This window comes from Orycteropus afer, unplaced genomic scaffold (genome assembly GCF_000298275.1).
Source record: "Orycteropus afer afer isolate SDZICR_OR568_19922 unplaced genomic scaffold, OryAfe1.0 scaffold00025, whole genome shotgun sequence".
Lineage (NCBI taxonomy): Eukaryota > Metazoa > Chordata > Mammalia > Tubulidentata > Orycteropodidae > Orycteropus > Orycteropus afer.
In genome coordinates this window covers 11,114,539-11,135,319 of record NW_006921612.1, presented here as the reverse complement: position 1 = coordinate 11,135,319, position 20,781 = coordinate 11,114,539, and positions in this window count along the sequence as shown.

Here is a 20,781-nt window from a genome sequence, read left to right as displayed (position 1 = left end):
TTGCCCAACCTTCCTTCCGAGGAGTGGCTGGTGGGTTTGAACCGCCAGCCTTTTGGTTAGCAGCTACCAGAGAAGCACTAAATAAAAATGACAAAACCCATAGAAATCCCAAAAATAGAATTTCTCTGTCCAAGAGAATATACATAACTAACTCTTATCATTGTTACTGAATTGTCTTCCAAAAGTTTTTAGCAACTTATATAATACCACTGCACAGTACGGCAATATGTAACTGTGCCCACTGACACAGAGCCCTGCCAAAAGTGTTCTGGAATTTTTACTTTTACTAATGTCAGAGGGGTATAAAAAAAAAAAAAAGTGTATTAATATAATTATTCTTTCACATTATGAGGGAGGGTGAGCGTATTTTCTTATGCTTAATCACCACTTGTATTTCCTTTCTTGTAAGCACTCCATTCACTCACTCATCCTTGCTCATAGTCTATTGTGATTTTAATATAAATTTCTTAGAATTTTTTACTTAAAATTCTTTATATATTAGAGATTTAAGTTCTTCTGTGATATAGATTTTATTTTTCTAGTTTTCTCATTTATACTTTAATTGTTTACAGTGCTCTTTTATGCATAAAGTTTTTGAGTTTTTTAGTCATATTTAGTAAAATTTTTCATTTTTCTCTTGCATGATTTATTAATTTTGAGCCATATTAAAACATATTTCTCAGAATAAAATTTATAAAATTATAAGGTAATGTTACTATGCTTTATTTTAGCACTTTTATGGATTCTTTGTTTATATTTAAATATTTGATCATTGTGGAATTATACTGACATATTACTTAATGTATTGACCTACTTATAATTTTTTTCCTTGAAGAATATGTTGTTTGAGGAAAAAAAAAAAAAATTTCCATATATTTCCTTTTATGGTTATTATTTTAAATAACTTTTAGCAGTGTAATAGAAAATGTTACCTGTACTATTATTTTATTTGAAATATATTGAGTTATACTAATGAACTAATATATGGCTACTTCTCATGAATATTGAAAAGCCTCAATATAAGGCTTACATACAGAGGAAAGTTTCTGTGTTTGGTTACCAGGGATGGGAGGGGAAGGAAAGGAAAATTAGTTACTAGGTAAGAAGCCTCTTTTGGGTGAAGGTAAAGGCAATATAATATAAGTGGGTGACCAGCACAATATCACTAAGTAAAAAGAAGGCATGGAGAGATTCACAAGAGGTACAGACAACAAAGGCAATTATAATATACACACTACTGCATTACCAGTAATGACAAATATTAATCTATGTGTGGATACGTAGGTAGATAGGCAAGATTATTAGGTGTGGGTAGGCAAAAGGGAATATATTCATGACCACATTTAAGTTTGGAAGATAATATTTCTATATACACATTCTATATGTCCCCCACTGGTCTGTCAGTTTGTTGTACTGTGGTTGCTGGCATGTTGCTGTGAGGCTGGAGGCCATACCACCAGTATATCAAATACCAGCAGGGTGACCCATGGTGGACAGGTTACAGTGGAGCTTCCAGACTAAGACAGACTTGGAAGAAGGAAGGAGCCACTCATTTCTCACAGAATTGGCCATTGAAAAATCTTATGAATAGCAGTGAAACACTGTCTGATATATTACTGGAAAATTTTACGAAAATCCCTGAAACATTATCTGATACAGTGCTGGAAGATGAGCACCTCAGGTTGGAAAGCCCTCACTATATGACTGGGGAAGAGCTGCCTCTTCAGAGTAAAGCGGACCTTAATGATGTGGATAGAGTAACACTTTGGAGACCTTCATTTGCTGATGGGGCATGACTCAAAATGGGAAGAAACAGCTGCAAATATTAATTAATAATCTGAACATGGAATGTATAAAATATGAATCTAGGAAAATTGAAAGTTGTCAAAAATGAAATGGAATGCATAAAGATTGACATCTTAGGCATTAATGAGCTGAAATGGACTGGTTTGGGCCATTTTGAATCAGGCAACCATATGATCTACTATGCTGGAAATGACAAATTAAAGAGGAATGGTGTGGCATTCATCACCACAAAGAATGTTTCAAGATCTGTCCTGAAGTACAATGTTGTCAGTGACAGGATAATATTGATATACCTACCAGGAAGACCAGTTAATACTACTATTATTCAAATCTATGCACCAATCATCAAACCAAAGATGAGGAAATTGAACATTTTTACCAACTTCTGCAATCTGAAATTGACCAAATATACAATCAAGTTGTGTTGATTATCATTGAAGTTTGGAATGCAAAAGTTGGAAATAAAGGAGAATCATAGGTAGTTGGAAAATATGGCTTTGGTGGTAGAAATAATGCTGGAGATTGCATGATAGATTTTTGCAATACTAATGACTTACTCATTGCAAATACCTTTTTTCAACAACATAAATGGTGGCTATACACATGGTTTTCACTGGATGGAATACACAGGAATCAGCTTGACTGTATGTGTGGAAAGGGGCAGTGGAGAAGTTCAGTATCTTCAGCCAAAAAAGGCCAGGAGCTGACTGTGGAAGAGACTATCAATTCCTCATACACAAGTTCAAGCTGAAGCTGAAGACAAAATAAGCCCACAAGAGCCAAAATATGACCTTTATTATATCACTCCTAAATTTAGAGGCCATCTAAAGAATAGATTTGGTTCATTGAACACAAATGACTGAAAACCAGAGGAACTGTGATGACATCAAGCACATCAACCATGAAGAAAGCAAAAGGTCATTAAAATGACAGGAAAGGAAGAAAAGACAAAAACGGATGACAAAGAGACTCTGAAACTTGCCCTTGAATGAGAGTACCTAAAGCAAATGGAAGAAATGACAAGATAAAAGAGTTAAATAGAACATTTCAAAGAGTAGCTTGAGAAGACAAAGTCAGTGATTACAATGAAATGTGCAAAGACCTGGAGTTAGAAAATCAAAAGGTAAGAACACACTCAACATTTTTCAAACTGAAAGAACTGAGAAAAAATTTCAAGCCTTGAGTTGCAATATTAAAAGATTCTATGGGCAAAATATTGAATGGTGCGTGAAACATCAAAAAAGATGGAAGAAATACACAGAATCACTGTACTAAAAAGAATTGGTTGATGTTCATCCATTTCAGGAGGTGACATATAATCAAGAACTAATGGTATTGAGGGAAGAAGTCAAGGCTGCACTGAAGGAATTGGCGAAGAACAAAGCTCCAGGAATGGACAAAATACTCATTGAGATGTTTCAAAAATGGATGCTGCCCTGAAAGCACTCACTTCACTTGTCTATGGCAAGAAATTTGGAAGACAGCTACCTGGCCAAATGACTATTTGTACCTTTTCCAAACAAAGGTCACCCCACAGAATGTGGAAATTATTGAATAATAACATTAATATCACTTGCAAGTAAAATCCTGAGGTAGATAATTTTAGGACTGTTGCACCAGTATAATGACAGAGAACTTCCAGAAATTCAACCTGGATTCAGAAGAGGATGTGGAATGAGAGATATCATTGTTGATGTCAGATGGATCTTGGTTCAAAGTGAAGAATACCAGAAATATGTTGACTTGTGTTTTATTCACTGTGCAAAAGCATTTGATTGTTTGGATTGTAACAAATTTTGGATTACATTGATAAGAGTGGGAATTCCAGAACACTTAATTGTACTCATGAGGAACCTGTACATAGACCAGGAGGCTGTCGTTCGAACAGACCAAGGGGATACTGCATGGTTTAAAATCTGGAAGGGAATGTGTCAGGGTTGAATCTTTTCACTATATTTATTCAATCTGTATATTGAGCAAATAATCCAATAATCTGGATTGTATGAAGAAGATTGTGGTATCAGGATTGGAGGAAGACTCATTAACAACTTGTGATATGCAGATGACACAACCTTTTTTGGTGAAAGTGAAGATGATTTGAAGCACTTACTGATGAAGGTTAAAGACTACAGTCTGCTGTATGGATTACACCTCAGCATGAAGAAAATGAAAATCCTCACAACTGGACCACTAAGCAGCATCAACAGAACTATTGGCTTCTCCTTGTCCAGAGCAAGGAAGAAAAGCATCAAGATAAATGGACAGAAGATTAAAGTTGTCAAAGATTTCATATTACTTGAATTACAAGATATTACTTGGTTCCACAATCAACACCAATGGAAGCAGCAGTCAAGAAATCAGATGATGTATTATTGTGTTGTGTAAATCTGCTGCAAAAGATCTCTTTAAAGTGCTGAAGAGCAAAAATGTCTCTTTGAAAACTTAGGTGCTCCTAACCCAAGCCATGGTATTTTCAATCACTTCATATGCATGTGAGAGATGGACAATGAATAAGGAAGACTGAAGAAGAGTTGATGCTTTTGAGTTGTGGTGTTGTGAAAGATACTTAAAGTACCATGGACTGCCAGAAGAATTTAAAAAAATCTGTCCTGGAAAAGGTGTAGCTGGAATGCTCCTAGGAAGTGAGAATGGCCAGACTTTGTTTGACCTTCTTTGGTCATGTTATCAGAAGGGACCATTCTATGGAGAATGATATCATGCTTGGTAAAGTAGAAGGTCAACAGAAAAGGGGAAGGACCTTAATGAGATGGATTGACATAGTGGCTGCAATGATGAGCTCTGGTATAGGAAGCATTGTGAGGCTGGCATATGGCCAGGCAGTGTTCTGTTCTGTTGTACATAGGGTCACTATGACTCAGAGCTAACTCTATGGTACCTAACAACAACACAACATTCTATATGTATATATGTGCTATAAAAATATCCATATATGTAATAGCACAAACAGGCAAAGCTATATTCACTTCTTATCCATAGCCAAATACCTTAAGGGAGTAAGTCACTGGGTCTGTTGGGCTCAGGACCATGGTCATGAGGACATCAAGTTCAAATGGCATAACATAGTACACAACAACATAATTTTATATCCTATTTTGGTGAGCAGTGACTGGGGTCTTAAAAATTTGTGGGTGGCCATCTAAGACAGAATTATTGCCCTCTCCTTGTCCAGAGCAAGAAGAATGAAGAAAATCAAAGACACATAGAAACAATTAGTCCAAAGGACTAGTGGACCATGGGAGCCTCAGCCTACATGACCCTAAGACAAGAAGATGATGGTTCCCAGCTACCACTGCCAATCACTAAAAAAGGGATCAAACTGTACACCCTGGATAGAGTGGGATAAATATGTGGAACAAAACTCAGAATCATAAAAAAGACCAGGCTTATTGGGCTAATAAAAACTATGGCCTTTAGTCACCCTGCCTAGCCTGCAATTGAACTTACTCCTATGGCTTAACTTTGAGGCAAACAATTATACCAGGGAGGTGCACTCCTTAGAACATTCAACCATGGAAGATCAACATTTGGGCAAGGAGAAAGCTCAGAATGTAGGAATGCATAGTAAAGAAGAACACAGGGTAAATGTTACCACAGGGAGGAAGTGGGAAGAGAGCTCTTATGTTGTGAAGATTGCAATCAATGTCAAGAGACAAAATGTGCATAAATTGTTGAATGGAAAACTAATTTGCTCTTTAAACTTTCACACAAATCACAGTAAAACAACCTTAAAAATAAAAGAAAGAAAAGCCTTAATATAGGGAGGAGACATGATCTAAAGAATTAATTTCTGCTTTATCAATAAAGTCATCTGTAGTTGTACTGGGCACAAACCTTGTGTCTTCTCAATTTCATTAATTGTCTCTTTCTTTCCTCTCTTGGTCAGTGCCCCACCTCATCAATTCTCTGTATTACATGCAAATTGGTATGAAATAACATGCCAGGAGATAGGGGATTTCTCTTTCTAAGTGACCGTTAAGGGCCTGGATGTGGTAATCTGGAAGTGTGAGGAAACTGAACTTGCATGGGGAGAACTATGACCATTAGAATACGACAAACTAAATAAAGCCAAAGAAATAAATTTCACCTGTCTTATCTCCACTCAGTAATGTTCTTAAGCGCAGTTTCCTTTTGAAAATCTTCCTGAGAAGTAGCACATACTGAGTGAACACACCATGTTTCAAAAGACCTAGTGGTCAGCAATGCGATAGAGTCAGCTGCATTGCTGAAAATCTTCCTTTGTCTCATTTATTTTTTCCTGACTTTCACAACCTTGGGCTTGAAACTGTGTTGGCCTTTTAACCCTTGCTTCAGTCTCTCCTTTCTAGGATAAAGGACGAAGTCTTATTTTTTTATCCACTTTCTGTATCTTGGTTAAAGAGAGAGAGAAGAGTGGAGTTAGACTCTCTTAAGCCTCCTTTGGTTCTATTTCATCTTGTGTCTGTTGTAATTTCTGTTTTATGAATGTTACTAATATTTTTGTAAATATATTTTCTCAACTTCTATGTATTTATTCAACAAATACTTTTGAGTAATGCAAAGTTTGATATTGATCTAAACCTGGGGACATAAACCAAACCAAACCAAACCAAACTCAGTGCCATAGAGTTGATTCCGACTCACAGTGACCCCTATTCGGTTTCCAAGGTGATAAATCTTTACTGTAGTAGATTACCCAGTCTTCCTTCTGCAGAGTGGCTGGTAGGTTTGAACTACCAACCTTCTGGCTAGCAGTTAAATGCCTTAGCCATCACACCACTAGAGTTCCTTCCTAGGGACACATCAGGGGGGAAAAAAAGGGATTAAAATCTTTGCTTTCAAATGTTTTAGTGTATCTACAATTTCTTCATTTAGTAATAAAAATGGTCTTTGTATTATTTTATGTTCTATAGAGGTTTATTTTATGTTCGATTTTGTCTGACATTAAGATCATTATCACTAGTTCTTTTTACATTTTTCTGTTTATGCTTTCTTTGTTTATCCATTTAATTTCAAGTTTCCTCAATCACTTTCCTTTAATTGTATCACTTTGTACAGAATAGAGTTAGACTTTGCTCTTCTGTTTTGTGATACCTTCTGAAAAATTGTTTCTTGTAATAAGTGATAAGCCATTTTTATGTATTGATAGGACAAATATATTTGATATTGGTTCTTATATTGGTTTTGATTCAATCAAGGAAACAAAACCAGTAGCAGATATTAAGATATTTATTGCAAAGAATTGTGTTATGTAATTGTGAGGCTGGCCAGCTAAGTCTGAAGCCTATAGGACAGGCCATCAAAAAGGGTAGGCTATAATTCTTAGGGGAGTGCCGGTAGTGTAGTGCCTAAGGCACTTGACTGCTAACCAGAAGGCTGGTCGTTCAAACCCACAAGTGACTCCTTGGAAGGAAGGTTGGGCAATCTACTTCCGTAGTGATACCACCTCAGAAACCCGGGGAGGGGTCACTATGAGTGGGATCTGACTTGACAGGACATAACAACATAATTCTTGGGTATCAGCTCAGACTGCTCTCCACAGGCAGAATTTCTTTTTCTTCAGGAAATTCTGATCTATGCTTTTACAACCTTCTAACTGAGTGTGTCAGGCCCACCGAGATTTAGGATAATTCCCCTTAAAGACCACTGATAATGGAATTTAATCACATTTATAAAATATTTTCCCAGAAGCGCATAGATTACTAGTATCTGATTGAACAACTGTGTTGTTAGGTGTTGTCAAGATGATTGTGACTCATAGCAACCCTACATAAAACAGAAAGAAACACTGACCCTTTATGGGTCTAACATTCATTGCTTGAACTATCATCACAGCCACAGTGCCAGTCAGCCTTGTTGAGGGTCTTCCTCTTTGTCACTGACCATGAACAAGTGTGGCCTTGTCAAATTGTCACATAAACCTGACTTCTGCAGCTCTGTTTTTTTTTTTTCCTTTTCTTATTTTTTTTAAACATATCTTTGAAGTCTATTTTCATGGCTTTTATTTTTCATTTTTGTATTTTTTTTTAATTTAGGAAGATTTTCATTTTTATTCAAATGAATTAATGTTAAAATGTTTTATATAATAACCTTTGTTGTTGTTAGGTGTCATCAAATTGGCTGTGACTCATGGTGACCCTATGTATAACAGAACAAAACACTGCCTGGTCATGTGGCAGCCTCACAATCCTTGCTATACCTGAGCCGAGTGTTGCAGCCATTTTGTCAATTCATCTCGTTGAAAGACTTCCACTTTTTCACCGACCTACCACTTTACCAAGCCTGATACCTTCTGCAAAAAATTATCCCTTCTGACAACATGACCAAAATTGATGAGATGAATTTTGGCCATTCTTTCTTCCAAGGTACATTCCAGTTACACTTCTTCCAGGACAGATTTGTTAGTTCTTCTGGCAGGCCATGGTACTTTCAGTACTCACCAAAACCACACCTCAAAAGCATTAATTCTTCTTCAGTCTTCTTTATTCATTGTCCACTTTCAAATGCATATGAGCCTATTGAAAATACCATGGCTTGGATTAGGTGCACTTTAGTCTTCAAAGAGCCATCATTGTTCTTCAGCACTTGAAAGAGGTCTTTTGCAGCAGACTTGCCCAGTGCAATACTTCATCTGATTTCTTGACTGCTGCTTCCATTGGTGTTGATCGAGAAACCAAGTAATATGAAATCTTTGAGAACTTCAGTCTTTTCTCTGTTTATCATGATGCTACTTATTGATCTGGGAGCTCTGGTAGCATAGTGCCTAAGGCACTTGACAGCAAACCAGAAGGCTGGCAGTTGAAACCACCAATCACTCCTCGGAAGTGATTGATGGGGCAATCTACTTCCGTAGTGATACTGCCTCACAAACTCAAGGAGGGGTCGCTATGAGTTGGGTCCGACTTGATGGCACATACTAACAACAACACTTATCGGTCCAGTTGTGAAGATTTTTGTTTTCTTTATGTTGAGGTGTAATCCATACTGCAGACTGTAGTCTTTAATCTTCATCAGTAAGTGTTTCAAGTCATCTTCTCTTTCAACAAGTAAGGTTGTGCTGTCTGCATATTACAGGTTGTTAATGAGTCCTCCTCCAATTCTGATGCCACATTCTTCTTCATATTGCCCAGATTCTCAGATTATTTGCTTAACATACAAATGGAACAAGTGTGGTGAAAGGATACAACCCTGACACACACACTTCCTGATTTAAAACCATAAAGTATCCCTTGTTCAGCTTAAATGACAGCCTCCTGGTCTATGTACAGTTTCCTCATGAGCACAATTAAGTGTTCTGGAGTTCCCATTCTTCTCAATGTTATCCATTATTTGTTTTTATTCTCACAGTCAAATGCTTTTGAATAGTCAACAACACACAAGTAAACATCTTTCTGGTATTCTTTGATTTCAGCCAAGATTCATCTGACATCAGCAATGATATCTCTCATTTCATATCCTCTTCTGAGTCCAGGTTGCATTTCTGGAAGTTCCCTGTCAATATACTGAATTTTTAAAATAATGTTCACAAAAATTTTATTTGTGTTAGATATTAATATCATTTGATAATTTCCACATTCTGTTGGGTCACCTTTCCTTGTAATTGATACAAATATGGATTTCATCTAGTCAATTACCCAGGTAGCTCTCTTCCAAATTTCTTGGCATAGATGAGTAAGTGCCTCAACTGCAATATACTTGTTGAAATATATCAGTGGATACACTGTCAATTTCTGGAGCCTTGTTTTTCTCCAATTTCTTCCATGAAGCTTTGACTTCTTCCTTCAATACGATTGGTTCTTGATCATATGTCACCTCCTGAAATAGATTAATGTCAATCAATTTGTTTTGATACAGCAACTCTATGTATTTCTTCAATCTTCTTTCTTGTTTCCAGCATCATTCAATATTTTGCACATAAAATCTTTCAAAATTGCAACTTGATGCTTGATTTTTTTCTTTAATTCTTTCAGCTTGAGAAATACCAAGCTTGTTCTTCCCCTTTGATTTTCTACTTCCAGGTCTTTGCACATTTCATTATAATAACTGACTTTGTCTTCTCAATGTGCTCTTTGAAATTTTCTGTTCAGCTCTATTATCTTGTCATTTCTTCATTAGCTTTAGCTACTCTCTGTTCAAGAGCAAGTTTCAGAGTCTTATCTGTCATCCATTTTGATCTTTTCTGTCCTTCCTATATTTTTAATTACCTTTTGCTTTCCTTATGTGTGATGTTTTTGATGTCTTCCCACAACCTGTCTGTCTCTCAGTCATTGTTGTTCAATGTGACAAATCTATTCTTCAGATGGCCAATAAATTTAGGTGGGAGATAATTAATGTCTTTTTTTTTTTAAGCTCTTGTGGACTTGTTTTCTCTTCAGCTTCAGCTTGAACTTGCATAGGACCAGTTGATGGTCTGTCCCACAGTCAACCACTGGCCTTGTTTTGGCTGAAGACATTGAGCTTCTCCATAGCTCTTATTCAAACATACAGTCAAGCTGATTCCTGTGTATTCCATCTGGTGAGATCCATGTGTATAGCTACCATTTATGTTGTTGAAAAAAGGTATTTGCAATAAGTAAGTCATTGATCCTGCAAAATTCTATCATACAATCTCCAGCATCATTTCTATCACCAAGGCCGTATTTTCCAACTACTGGTGATTCTTCCTTGTCTCCAAATTTTGCATTCCAATGACCAATAATAGTCAAAACATCGTGATTGCATGTTTAGTCATTTTCAGACTGCATAAGTTGGGAAAAATATTGAATTTCCTCAGCTTTGCCTTTGGTGATTGGTGTGTAAATTTGAATAATAGTAGTATTAATTTGTCTTCCTTGGAGGTGTATGGATATTATCCTACCACTGACAGCATGGTACTTCAGGGTATGTCTTGAAATATTCTTTGTGATGATGAATGCCATGCTATTCCTCTTCAATTTGTGATTCCCAGCATAGTAGATCATATGATTTTCTGATTCAAAAAGGCCAAAACCTGTCCATTTCAGTTCACTAATGCCTAGGGTATCAACTTTATTTGTTCTCTTTCACTATTGACAACTTCCAGTTTTCCTAGATTCATATTTCATACATTCCACATTCCAATTATTAATGGCTACTGCTGTTTCTTCCCATTTTGGAAGCTGTTCATAGACCAAGAGGATGCCATTTGAACAGAACAAGGGAACACTGCATGGTTTAAAATCAGGAAGGGGAGCATGCCAGGGTTGTATTCTTTCACCATACTTATTCAATCTGTATGCTGAGGAAATAATCTGAGAAGCTGGATTATATGAAGAAGAATGTGGCATCAGGATTGGAGGACGGCTTATTAACAATCTGTGATATGCAAACACAACTTTGCCTGCTGAAGGTGAGGATGACTTAGAGCACTTACTAATGAAGATTAAAGACTACACTCTACAGTATGGATTGCACCTCAATATAAAGAAAACAAACATCCTCACAACTGGACCAATAAACAGTATCACAATAGATGGAGAAAAGACTGTCAAAGATTTCATATTACTTGATTCTATAATCAACACCAATGGAAGCAGCAGTTAAGACATCAAAAGACATATTTCATTGGGCAAATCTGCTGCAAAAGACCTCTTTCGAGTGCTGAAGAGCAAAGATATCTCCTTGAAGACTAAGATGTGCCTAACCCAAGCCTTTGTGTTTCCATCATCTCATATGCATGTGAGAGCTGGAGAATGAATAAGGAAGTTAAGAAGAGTTGATGTTTTTGAGTTGTGGTGTTGGTTAAGAATGCTGAAAGTACCGTGGACTGCTAAAAGAACTAACAAATCTAACCTGGAAGAAACAAAGCCAGAATGCTCCTTGGAAGTGAGGATGGCAAGATTTTGTCTCATCTACTTTGATCATGTTGTTAGAAGGGAGCATTCGCTGGAGAAGGATGTCATGCTTGGTAAAGAAAAAGAAGAAGGCCCTCAACAAGATGGATTGACGTGGTGGCTGCAGTGATGGGCTCAGGTATAGTAGCACTCATGAGGCTGGCACAGGACTGGGCAGTGTTTTGTTCTGTTGTACATAAGGTCACTGTGGATGAGAGACTACTCATCAGCACATAGCAACAACAATAGCTTCCCATTTTGTGTCATGCCCCATCAGCAAATGGAGGTCCCATAAGCTTTACTCCATCCATGTCATTAAGATTGAGTCTACTTTGAGGAGGCAGCTCTTCCCCAGTTGTATTTTGAGTCCCTTCCATGCTGAGAGGCTTATCTTCGGGCACTGTATCAGACAATGTTTCAGGGCTATTTACAAAGTTTTGCAGTAATACCTCAGACAGTGTTTCACTGCTATAGATAAGGTTTTCACTGGCCAATCTTTGGGAATTAGATGGCCCCTTCCTTCTTTCAGATCTGTTTTAGTCTGGAAGCTCTGTTGAAATGTGTCCTCCATGGGTGACATTGCTGGTATTTGAAATACCGTTAATACAGTCTCCAGCCTCACAGCAACATGTAAGCCACTACAGTATGATAAATTGACTGACTAGTGGTGGTATATAATACCCTTAGTATTTATTTATTCAGACAATATCAACTAATACTCTGATATAAATAGTGTTAAAGATAATGTTTCTCTTCCTTTCCTCTCACCTCCATCTGCCTAATTTTAGTCCGTAATATTTCTCATAATGCTAATCTTTGTTTTGATAAATATATTTCCATTCTTTGATTTATCAGCTATAAATGATACACTTTGTAAATCAGCTCTTACAATGAAGGTAATCAGAAAATTTACTTTTTCCTCTATTTTTTTTTTCATTTTTCCCTCCCAATTTTTGTTATTTGTGTTATTTCTTAATTTTCAGGGCCTATGACTTATTCTACATTCCTGCAATATACTCACAGAGTTTCAATTTTATATCTACAGGTTACTATATTCAGTATTCACTACCAGTCTAACAGTATCCCCCATCACCTCTTTGTTGAAGTTAATCTTCTAGTAATTTCATTATGAGGGTTCATAGTAATGCTATGACAATATTCCAAATGTTGGTATTTAAAAAAAAAAACAACTTTTATTATTATTATTTCTTTTTACTGTGATTTAGATGAAAGTTTACAGAGAAAATTCACTTTCCATATATTTTGTTCACATACACTGTCTCATGACATTGACTGAAATTTCCCACAATTTCAGCTTCCCTCCTGTCTCCTCCCCATAGTTACCTCTTTGCTGTGTCCTACCCTCCATGCACACTTGTCCCCTGAGCTATCTTCCTGTACATACACAACCTTTCTATTCTCCCATGATTGTTCTCTCCAAGGAGTATATCTAACTAATGTAAATGTTCAGCACATATGTCTATGTTTTATTTGGCTGAGAGCCACAGGTGTGGGTTCAATTCCAGACCTGAAGGGCAGCTAGGGACCATAGTTTCAGTGGTTCCATCAGGCTTTATCAGATTAGTAAATCTGATCCCTTTCTTTTCCTTCCTTCTTCCTTCCTTCTTTCCTTCTTTCCTTCCTTCCTTCTTTCCTTCCTTCCTTCCTTCCTTCCTTCCTTCTTTTCTTTCTTGATATTGAGTTTTGTTCCACATTGTTCTCCCACTACATTCAGGATCTCCAACATAGATCCTCCTCTGGGTGTTGGACAGTGGTAGCAAGGCACCATCTAGTTCTTGTCTCATAATTATATAGGCTAAGGATCACATGGTGTACCAGTTGCTTGGACTAATTATTCCCATGTATCTTTGGTTTTCTTCATTCTTCTCTGCTTTGGACAAGGAGAGACCCATCATTGCATCTAGATGGCTGCTTTCAAGCTTTTAAGATCCCAGTTGCTACTCATCAAAGTAGGATGTGGAACAATGCTTTTGTGTAGTATGTTATGCCAATTGAGCTTGATGTCCCCTGGGACTATGGTCCCACGTGCACAGGTCCAACTCCTTGCTCTCTCTGGGTAGCTGTCTGTGGACAAGAAGTTACCACAACATTGTCCCTTGTGAGCTCTTCTATATACCTGGGAATTCTTACAGGACATACAAATACACTTGTAGAAACATTGTCTATCAACGCTATACTTTGTCATGGGCACGCTCCCCCCTGCATAGACATACCTAATAGTTCAGCCTGTCCACCCATCTATTACCTGTATATCACTGTTTGCCTTCACTGACAATGCAGTACTGTGTGTGCAAAAGGGTTCATCTTTGTTGTCTGTCTTCTTCTTCCTCAATGCCACTGAGTTGATCACTCATATTTGGTACTTTGTCCTTCACCCCAAACCAATACTTATCTCTAATTTTCTAACAGTGTTCCTTTCCTTCCCCTCCCACATCTGGTAACTAACAAAGAAAATTTCCTTCCATATATAGACCTTTCCTTCACTTTTTACAATAACAGACTAATACAATATTTGCCCTGTGATTAATTTATTTCACTCAGCATAAGGCCCTCCAAGTTCATCCATGTTATGTGGTGTTTTGCATATTCTACTTTATTCTTCAGGGTTGCATAGTATTCCATTATGTATGTGTACCATAGTTTGCTTATTCATTCTTCTGTTGATGGGCATTTATGTTGTTCCCATCATTTGGCTATTGTAAATAATGCTGCAATGAACAGGGTTGTGTGTATATCTGTTCTTGTCCTGGCTCTCACTATTTTAGGATACATACCTAGTAATGGAATGACTGGGTCAAGTGGTATTTCTAATTCCAACTTCCTAAGGAATTGCCATACTGCTTTCTACAGTGGTTGTATCATTTGACAGTCTCACCAGCAGTGTACGAGAGTCTTAATCTATCTGCATCCATGCCAGCATTTGTTATTTTCTGCCTTATTGAACTTTGCTACCGGTGCTGGAGCAAGATGGTATCTCATTATTGTTTTTATTTGCATCTCTCTAATGGCTAATAATTGTGAACATTTCTTTATATGTTTGTTGGCCGCCTGAATATCCTCTTTGGTGAAGCGTCTATTCATGTCTTCTACCCATTTTTAATTGGATTATTTGTCTTTTTGTTGTTGAGATGCTAGAGTTTTCCAGAATTTCTAAAGATAAGTTCCTTGTCAGATATGTCATTGCTGAATATTTTTTTCCTAATTTGTAGGTTTTCCTTTGACTCTTTTGGAGAAGTCTTTGGAAGCACATAAAAATTTAATTTTTAGGAGGTCCCATTGATCTAATTTATCTTCTGCTGTTTGTACATATTGGGTTATGCTTGATAGTCTATTTATGCCATATATTAATAAACCTACTGCCATCGAGTAGGATCTGACCCATGGCATGACCTGGGTTCCCTCTCCTTCCTGGATCCCTGCGGCTGACTCTTCACTCTGTCCCAGTTCCCCTTCCCTTTTTAGTGTCCTTTCTTCCGCTCTGTGGCCTGTGGCCTTTCTGCTTCTGGGGCATGGCCTGGGTTCCCTCTCCTCACCTGGATCCCTGCGGCTGACTCCTCACTCTCTCCCAGTTCCCTTACTCTTGTCCTCTCTTTTCTCCCATTCTCCTACCCTGCTATTTTGGGGTATGGTCTGGGTTCCCTCTCCTCACCTGGATCCCTGCAGCTGACTCCTAGCTCTGCCTCAGTCCCAAAGTCTTTTTTTTTTTTTTTTTCCTCCTGGAGAAGGATGTCAAGCTTGGTAAGGTGGAGGGTCGACGAAAGAGAGGAAGGTCTACAACAAGATGGATTGACATGGTGGCTGTGATGATGAGCTGAAGTATAGCAGATATCATGGAGCTGGCATGAGATTGGGCGGTGTTTCATTCTGCTGTGCATGGGGTTGCTATGAGTTGGAAATGACTTGTCCTCACCTAACAACAAGTTCTTCAGAGTATCCTGATACTAGCCTTTTTATTTCAGTTGGTTCTGTTGTTATGTCTCCCATTTCATTTCTTTCTTTATTTATTTTTTGTATTCTCTCCTTCCTTTGTGAAATTTTCCAGTGATTTGTCAATTTTAATAAACTTTAAAAAAAAGCCTCTAATCTTATTTTTTTTCCTATTGTCTTTCTATTTTCTGTTTCATTGATTTTTGCTCAAATCTTTATTATTTCCTTTCTTCTGGTGACTGCAGGTTTTTTTTCTTTTCCTGCTCTTTTTCTAGTTGTTGGAGTTGTTGGACTAAGGTGTTGATTTTGGCTTTTTCTTCTGTTTTGATGTGTGCATTTATTGATATAAATTGGCCTCTGATCGCTGCTTTTGCTGTGTCCCAAAGATTTTGGTATATTGTGTTTTCATCCTTGTTTAATTCATTGTATTTTTTAATTCTTTTTTATTTCTTCTCTTACCCAGTCTTTCATAAGGAGAACTTTGTTCAGTTTCCATGTGTTTGCTCTTTTTCCATTGATTTTCCTATTGTTGATTTCTAATTTGATAGCATTGTGATCCGAGAAGATATTTTGCAGTATTTCAAAGTTTTTAAATTTATTGAGTCATGCTTTATGGCCTAACATATGGTCTATCATGGAGAATGTTCCATGTGCACTGGAAAAGAATGTATATTGTGCTATTGTTGGATGAAATGCTCTATAGATGTCTATAAGGTCAAATTGGTGGATTGTATTGTTTAGCTTGTCTGTATCTTTGTTGAGTTTCTTTCCAGTTGTTTTATCTTTCATTGAAAGTGGTGTATTAAAGTCTCCCACTATGCCTGAGGAGTCATCAGTTTGCTTTTTCAACTCTTAATAAAGAAATCTTGATTATAGTTTTTATATTTGAAAGACAGCTTTTTTTCTTGTTAGGTGCTGTCATGTTTATTTTGATTCCTAGTGAATCCATGTAACAGAATTGACCCATAAGGTTTTATAGGCTATAATTTTTATGGATGCAGGTCATGATGTCCTTCTCCCACTGAGCTGTTTGTTAGTTTGAACCTCTAAACTTTTGGTTAGCAACTGAGGATTTAACTGTTGTGCCACCAGAGCTCTTTGAAAGAAAGCTGAACTAGCTTTAAAATTATTGTTGTTGTTAGGTGCCATAGAGTCAGTGCCGATTCTTAGTAATCTTTTCTACAACAGAACCAAACATTGCCTGGTTGTGCACCATCATCAAAATGCTTGCTATGCTTGAATCCCTCACTGCAGCCACTGTGTCAGTCCATCTCTTTGAGGGCCTTCCCCTTTTTTGCTGACCCTCTGATTTACCATGCATGATATCCTTCTCCAGGGAATGGTTTTTTCTGACAACATGACCAAAATAGGTGAGACAAAGTCTGACCACTCTCACTTCTAAGGAGCATTCTGGCTGCACTTCTTCCAGGATAGATTTGTTCATTCTTCTGGCAGTCCATGGCATTTTCAGTATTCTTCACCAACACTACAATTCAGAGACATCAACTCTTCTTCAGTCTCCCTAACTCGTTGTCTGGCTTTCACATGTATATGAGGCTATTAAAAATACTATGGCTTGACTTAGTTGCACCTTAGTCTTCAAAGTGGCATCCTTTCTCCTTAACACTTTTAAGAAGTCTTTTTCAGCAGACTTGCCCATTACAATACAAAGTCTGATTTCATCACTGCTGCTTCCATAGATTTTTAATGTGGATCCAAGCAAAATGAAATCTCTGATAACTTCAATGTTTTCTCCATTTATTATGATATTGCTTTATTGATCCACTTGTGAGGATTTTTGTTTTCTTTATATTGAGGTGTAGTACATACTAGAGACTGTAGTCTTTGATCTTCATCAGTAAGTGTTTCAAGTCTTCTTCACTTTCAGCAAGAGAGGTTGTGTCTGCTATTGTTGGTCTATACTTATTTCTCTTAGGAATTTTATAGGTGTTTCTTCCTTTTCATCTAGCATTAAACACACTTTTGGAAGAAACTTGAGACTAATTCTTTTTTCACACTTACTGGTGGTGGCATTTTCCCTGAGTACTTTAAGGAGTCTTTCTTTAAGTTTGAATTTTCTTAAATTGATTAGAATATGTCTGAAATTGACCATTTTCACATCAATTTATTCCAGCACATAGTGGAGAATTTCAATACTAGATTCACATTTTCTCTCATTTCAGGAAAGACTTTTTTTCCTTTATAACACTAAATATTTGTTCTTTTCCAGTGTGTTCTACTTTTCCCTTGGGAAATCCAATTATGTGTGTGTTACCTCCACTTATCTAATCTTTTATGGCTAAGATTTTCTTTCTCATTATTTTCAATTCCTGTTTTCTTTACAATTTTTTTTCCTATATCTTTCATTTCAAGCCTCTTTTTCTTGATATATTTTGTGAATTGTTTATTCTCCCACATTTCAGTTTTATAATGAATTATTTTCCTTTCCTCATATTAATTTCTTGAAATATGAGAGCACGTGTTTGATCTCCATCTATTGTTATTGTTTTTGTATACTGCCATGGAGTCAGATCCAACTCATAGCGACCCTTCCTTGGGTTTCCAAGGTGGTATCACTACAGAAGTAGATTGCCCAACCTTCCTCCCAGGAGTAGCTTGTGGGTTTGAACTGACAGCCTTCTGGTTAGCAGTCAAAACCTTAGGCACTACACCACCAGAGCTCCACCTGTTAGCTTATGTTTTTTTCAGCCTAAATCTTACATGTTTGTATTTCTAAATTGTGGTCTTTCATCTCAGAAGTAACTGTGCCACTGTTTTTCTTTTCTGTTAAATAAGGAAAAGCAATTAGGACAAATTTTCATTTGCTACATCTCTCTCTGCCACTTATAACTGATCACCTGTTAGGTTTTTCATATTTCTTACAGGATTGTTCTATCAATTCTCTGTCTCCTTTTTTGCAACTCAATAATGAATAGATTGGATTTTCTTAGATCACTATTTATATGAATTTCATGGAGTTATAGTGGTGCCCTGAAGAACTAGGGTAGTAATCCAAGGTTTAAAGCATAAATGCTTTATAGTTGTCTGCTTCCATAGAGACAAACTGTTTCCTTCTAATATGGTTAATTTGTATGAACCATTCCACATCAATAGCCATTCTTCTCAGATCCAAAGTAAGTATAGGAACAATTCTGCCAACAACTCTAATATTCTCAATTACCAAATGTATTGTTGCAAATAAGAGGTAATATTTATTTATTTGTTTGTTTGTTTTTAAATTATATTTTTCACTTCAGGTTAGCCCCTTCACTTAAAGAAATGACTTTTGCTGGTCTATGCTGAGATCACCTGCTGGGTCTCTCACCCTCTCTGAGCTTCTCTTTATTTTTTTCACATTGGAGTTTCTTTCTGATGTTGGGGGTTTTGGTAGGCTTTGGATATGTTTTAGAAATCTCTTAGTTATATGTGTCACCAACCTTCATTAAAAATGGAGATTTCCCTCCCTTAATCTCCTTGCTGCTCATTGATACTTTCCAAGAGGATAAAAGGAAAATTTCTGACATACATATTTCCTTGGTTCACCAAGGAAGTTTCTTAAGCACTTTCATGACTTGAAATTATTTTTACTCACATCTTCTTTCACTCACATCATCCATAGGTTTATGTATCTGAATTCTTGTTATCTAGTGGCTTTTAAACTTTTTTCACCATGATTTTTTATAAGGAACATGAGCTCATTATATTATTTTTGTTGTTGTTAGGTACTGTCTACATGGCTCTGAGTCATAGCTCCCCTAAGTACAACAGAACAAAATACTATATGCTGAGTAAACAATCTGAGAAGGTGTCTATATAAAGAAGAACATGGCATCAGTATTGGAGGAAGACTCTATCCAGTCCTGCGTCAGCCTCACTATCCTTGCCATACTTGAATCTGTTGGTAAAGCCACTATGTCAGTCCATCTCATTGATGGCCTTCCTCTTTTTCACAGATCTTTTGTTTTAACATGAATGATATCCTTCTCCAAGGAATGGTCTTTTCATTTTGGTCTTCAATATGTCCAAAGTAGGTGAGAAAAATTTTGGCCATTCTTGCTTCCATGAAGCATTCTGACTGCATTTCTTCCAGGAGATATTTGTTAGTTCTTTTGGTAGTTGATGGTACCTTCAGTATTCTTCACCAACAACAACTCAAAAGCATCAACTCTTCTTAGGCCTTCCTTATTCATTGTCCAGATTTCAGAGGCAGTGAGGCAATTGAAAATACCATGGCTTGGATTAGTCTCATCTTAGTCTTCAAACAGACATCTTTGCTGTGAAGCACTTTAAAGAGGTCTTTGGCAACAGATTTGCCCAGTGTAATATGTCATCTGATGTCTTGACTGTTGCTTCCATTGATACTGATTGTGGAACAAAGTAATAAGAAATCTTTGACAACTTCAATCTTTTCTCTATGTATCATGACACTGCTTTTAGTCCAGTTGTGAGGATTTTTGTTTTCTTTATATCAAGGTGTAATACATACTACATTCTATAGTCTTTAATCTTCATCAGTAAGTGCTTCAAGTCTTCACTTTCAGCAAGCATGGTTGTGTCATCTGTATAAGTCTTCCTCCAACCCTGATGCCACATTCTTCTTCATATAGTCCAGTTTCTTGGGTTATTTGTTCAGCATACAGATTGTATAAGTATGGTGAAAGGATACAACCTTGACATACACCCTTCCTGATTTTAAGCCATCCAGTATCCCCCTTGTTCTGTTCAAATAACAGCCTCCTCATTTATGTACAGGTTCCTCATGAGCACAATTAAGAGTTCTGGAATTCCCATTCTTCTCAGTGTTATCCATAATTTGTTATGAGCCACACAGTTGAATGTTATTGCATGGTCAATAAAACACAAGTAAACATCTTTCTGATATTCTTTGTTTCAGCCAAGGACCCACTGACATCAGCAATGATATCCCTTATTCCACATCCTCTTCTGAATCCAGCTTGCATTTCTGGAACTTTCCTGTCAATACACTGCTCCAAACTTCTTTTAATTTTCTTCAAAAAAATTTTAATGTGTAGAATATTAATGATATTTTTTTGATAATTTCCACATTCTATTGAATCACCTTTATTTGAATTGGGTAAAATATGGATGTCATTTAGTCAGTTGGCCAGGTAGCTGTCATCCAAATTTCTTGGCATAGATAGTAAGTGTCTTCAGTGTA